A 5,487-nucleotide genomic window follows, 5' to 3' on the forward strand; every position below is an offset into this window, starting at 1 on the left:
TCTTTCCTCCAAAATAAAGAGATGATTTCTCCCATAAAATTGTGCTTTCCTCAAGTAAAATAATCAGGTTTTCAAGACTTGGCATTAGCCAAACCATGATATGATTTTGGCCTGAAGATTCTTAAATGCATTATGTATTGATGATTATTTCCTGGAGCTGTTTGACTGAGGTCATGGGCAATATACTGCTTATGTACTCTCCACTCTTAGATGATATAGTATGTTTAGCTCTTTAAAACATTCTGCTAAACCAATCATCATAACATCACAGAAATAAAATTACCTAACTAAATAATTATTGGAAAATTATGTGAAATTATTGGAAAATACTTATTTTCTTTTCTATATTTTGGAACATAGATTGAATAAATGTTTTCTTTAAGAGTATGTTATATGTTCCTTATAACAATAGTACTTATTTCTAAAACTTTTATATTAGTCTTATATTCTGTCATAGCAAATATTTTTGTAATTTATACTTCTGATTACTTTTTTGATATATTAGTATTTATTTTTACTCCTATAATTAAGATAAAATGTGAGGAGAAGTTAAATTAGGCAATGCTATCACAAGATTTAAGGTTTCTGCAGGGTAGGACACAGTGATTATGGCTGAGCCTGCTAGTTATTTATTCATAAACCTCCTCTCACCTTCTTTTTGCTAACTAAATCTTGATTTATTCAGGAAGACAATGTGTCCAGCTTAAGCAATGCATTGTAACTGCTCCAAGCCAATCTTTAACAGTTCTGTCCCAGACACTTAATTTCTCAGTCACCCTGCAATTAAACACACCATGGGATACAGTTGGGTTCTGCTATGGCTTCTGGATTTGTGTCATACTTAAAAAGACCTTCTCCATTAAAAGACTATTTTTAGAAATTCTCCCAAGTTATCTTCTGGTGCTTTTATAGTTTCAGGTTTTATGTTATTTAAATTTTTAATTCAGTTGGAATTTATTTTGGCATAAGGAGTGAAGTAGTCTTGCATCTTTTTTTCCTCTCTAAATATAACTTCCTCCATTGATGTACTTACTGGCTTTACTTTGCTTTTTTCCCATTACACAGTTAGTATGTTTTAAAAAAAAACAAAAAATCAAAAATCTTAGACTCTCAGAGTGAGGTATTATTAAAAGAAAGAAGAAACATTAGAACTCTCATATTTAAACATCTTTGGCATTCAGGGAAAGCTTCTATTATATTTAAAAGTTTGGATATCAGGAGATTAAGAACAACTACTTGAAATACCCCTTCCTTCTTCCAGGTCATACAAACATCAACTTTAGAGTGAAAATACCAAGGAGGAAAAGAAAAATTTTCATAAATAGATGTGAAATATCATGATTTATCCAAAATTTTGTTGAAAATATTTTTGTGTGTCAAAGAGATTTCTGGCACCACACTTTTTGAAAGTTAAACCGAGGCCATTTGTAGTTCAGTGCGGTATTTGCAACAAAGTAAAGAATCACTTCCTGCTTTCTGTAGAGGTGATATGCTTCATGTATCCCCTTTTCCTCATGGCTCTCTTTACATGGAGAAATAGAATAAAACCATTTAGAGTTATGAGCTAGGTTAGGAACATAGGTTTATAGGAAGATCCCCTTCATAGTAATATGTATCCTTATTAACATTGAGAAAAGATCATTTTTTTCTAAAAATGGGCAAAACATTAATATTTGTTGAAGCTGGGTGATGATGGTACTTGGAGGTTTATAATCCTAATCATTCTACTTTTATGTATGTTTGAAAAGTTCCATAATGAAAAGGAAAGAGTGATATTTTAAAATTCTACCAGTAATTTATACCTTACTTTACATAAAGATGCTAAGAAGAATAGGGAAGAAGGTTCTAGCAAGAGGTGAGGAGGGCTCACCTCAGAGAGATGCATTCATATCAACCAACAACAGGGAATAAAAAGACATTATTTTCCAAGGATTTAGAAATAACCCTTAGCCAACCAAGAGGAAGGAAAAGCCTGAAAGGAGAATTGTACAAGGTGGATCTGAAGATATCTACCAAGCATTCTTGAAAATACAATGTCTTTCCATTAAAGTTGCATTACAACAATCCATTAGTGTGTCTGACTAGTTGTTATGAGTCAATAATCACAACCCAACTTTTAGGACATGATGTCATAGTTTTGTAGCTATTTGTTATTTCTTTTGTGAACAAAGGGTCTTTCTTTCCACTATAGTTTTGAGTTGTTAAGGTAAATTTAGAATCTAAAATAAAAGCAGTAAGCCATTTAGATTAGTAAGCACCAAGATAAATAAAAATAAGCAAATACATATAAATATTTACAAATATATGTATATAAATCTCTGATTTCTATTTCAATTCTAAGATTCAAATATTCTTTGATTTGAGATGAACTAAGACTAAAACTGCTTGATGTTCATTAAAGACACATTTGTTTTGAATTTTCACTCAAACTTTTCTCATCATGTAGCTTCATTTTTTTCAGGACTCACTTCTGAAAAAATGTTAATTATAAAAACAAGAGGGAAGAGTTGGTGAATGTGCTATGGTTGGTTCCCAAACCACATCTTTCTTGTGGGTGATTCAAGCCAAAAGTTAAATCATGTTTATTCTCATTTCCTTCTCTGATTAAAAAAAAAAAAGCCAGTGGGGTGGAAGAATACAAGAAAAATAAAAAATGTTTGCAAGTATGTCATAAAGATGTAAATGAGAGGAACTGGAGTAAGACTGAATTATTTTATATAATAAAGAAGTGGCAACAGAAGGAAGGACTAGATAGGAGAAAAAATATGAAGGTGGGAGGGGAGTTATTTTTGTCATTGCTTGGTTCATTTTGGTAGGCAGAAAGAAAAGACTTTGGGGAAAGCGAGATGCGTAAAGAAGGTTTTTATGTTTTGAAGTGTCACTGGAATATGTATAATTTGTTTTTAGAGTCATATCTGTATTTATTTTAAATGTGTTTCCAAGTTGACATGGGTCTGAGGTTGAAATAAAGTAAGCACAGTTTTATTTGTTTCAGTTCAATAAAATGAGATTCTCTTACATTAGTCTAAAGCATGTGTGTTAATGCTGCTTCTAAAGGTCACCATTATAAAGATGTTACGTTAATTTCATTATGAATTACTCAAATATTAGTTAATGTTAAATCAAAAGACTGGGAGGAGACATTATATATGGAGTGCCTTCGTTGCTCATTCATTTCCCCACTAAATCCAGGATATTTAATTTGAGTATAATGAAAAGATGACAGGCGTTGTGTTCACCTAGAACAGCTTGTGTTCCAGATCCAGCATGTACAAGTTAGATTTTAGGCAAGCAAAGCTTAATGAATTTCAGTTTCTATATATATAACTTCAGTGACTATAGTTTTTAGTTCTAGAAGTTTTATTTGATATATTTTTAATATTTCCTGGTACTGTTTGAGAATGTCACGGTTTTTGTTTTGGTTTTTTCATATCTTGAATCATTTAAAACATACTTATGTTGTAGTTAATATCTAATAATACTACTTTCTAAAGTTCTTAAGGTCTAACCATGTTGATTGATGGTTGACTTGATTTCATGATGGATTATTTTCTCATGTGTTTTGTAATTTTGGATTGTAAGTGCATTTCAATCAGAGCTTTATTTGTGGGAATCTTGCATGTGTGTTCTTTTAAAATGGTTTGTACGTTCACATCTAGGCTAGATGAAGTAATACGGCCTAACCCTTCTGAAACAATTAAAAATCTGGACAAAATATATGAAGCAACAGTTTTTAAAGATAGACATTAAGCAACAGAGACAATGGCCCTAGAGAGATGTGAAACAAATGAGGTGAGTTCCATGATTAAGGCTTTCCAGGGAATGGGAAATGTAGAAAAGCCAAGGAGGCTGAAATTTACAAATCAGAGTATGAAGGAGGATAGATAGATAGATAGATAGATAGATAGATAGATAGATAGATAGACAGACAGATAGATAGATAGATAGATAGATTATAGATAGATATGCAGAGACAGAGATCCAGAGATCTGTAGAGGGTCTCCTCAAGTCTAAACATACTAATTAAAAGGCAAAGACTGACAGATTGGATAAAAAAGCAAGACCTAATTGTATCTACGAGAAAATCACTTCAAATAAGACATAGTTTAAAGGTAAAAGGATAGAAAAAGATAGTCCATGCCAATACTAATTAAAAGAAAGTTGGAGTGGCTATATTAATAACCAACAAAATAGATTGCAAAATAAAGAATGTTACCCAGAATAAACAGAATCATTTTATTGACTGATTTGGTGTTTGTTTCTGCAAGTCTTACCACGAGTCTTTAGCTTTGATATTAATGGACACACAGGGATAGGAGAGTAGTCCTTACGTGAATAAAAGGCAGGGAGTTGGTCCTGAGGCTTGGAATTTCTTGGCTTAGAGGTTTTCATGCCATACACAGAACAAACATTTCTGATCTCAAACCTGCACGTTGTTCTGAGGCAAATTCTGAAGAGTCTTTATTTTCTGACCCAGAATACAAGGAAATGACAAGGTTTTCTGTCACATGGTATCAGTGGATTAATTTTTTTCCACCTTACCCTTTCACTGCTTTGCAGTGAGTCCATATTTTTACAGAGGGTCTCAGTTCTAATTCACCACCTTGCCAGGTGCAAGCCTTGCCTCATTGTGTATCTATGCTTACAGTGAATGAGAATACTTCCTATGCCTCACCCTAAAACAACCTCACCATGAGTTCACATTTTTAACTCTTGTTTTTAGTTTTCTCTACACGTTTGTCCTCTGCAGATCTCCTGTACTTTCTTGCAAGCTCGGTTATGCTCTTAAAAGTATGTTTGTTGTATTTTATCCAGCATTTATTTTGAGTTTGGTTTCTTTTGGAAGTTTTACAGATATAGATTGCCATATTGCTGGTAATGGAAGTCTGTCTTCCTCTAAGTGAAATGGGAGTTATAGTGGCTATTGTAGGATGAGGGTAAGATTTTGAAGATAATATTCATGAAATGCTCAGTACACTGCCTGGAGCATAGTTAGTGCTCAATACAAATAGTTTTTGTTGGGGTGAGTGACTACGATGTTATAGCCATGGTGCTTTTGAGATTACCAAACGCTGGGAAGTATGCACTCTGGCGAATACAAAATAGGCTAAACACAAAAGTCCTGTTAATTTTGTAAACTTTTGTAGGAATTTATCAAATTTTTTTTTTCCAAAAAACTTCCTAGTTTTGTATCAGTGATTGCATTTTTTTTTCTTTACATGAAGTACTCTTCCCTTTTTGTGAGGAAAATTATATATAAAACAATTCAATTATCTGAGAATGACTACAGTCTAAAGGGACTATGCATTGGGTAGGAGACTAACCTAATTCTGAAAGAAGGAAAAGTTCATCCGTATCTTCATTAAAATTAGTACTGAAAATACTAAAACACAAAAGAAAAGTTTTGCCCTGAAGGAACTAGGGATCTGGTGCAAATATGAAATGGGTATATACTAGCAACAAATGTGTTACTGGAAAATGTTTGCT

The sequence above is a fragment of the Rhinolophus sinicus genome, linkage group LG03, assembly GCF_036562045.2.
Source record: "Rhinolophus sinicus isolate RSC01 linkage group LG03, ASM3656204v1, whole genome shotgun sequence".
In the NCBI taxonomy this organism is placed as follows: domain Eukaryota; kingdom Metazoa; phylum Chordata; class Mammalia; order Chiroptera; family Rhinolophidae; genus Rhinolophus; species Rhinolophus sinicus.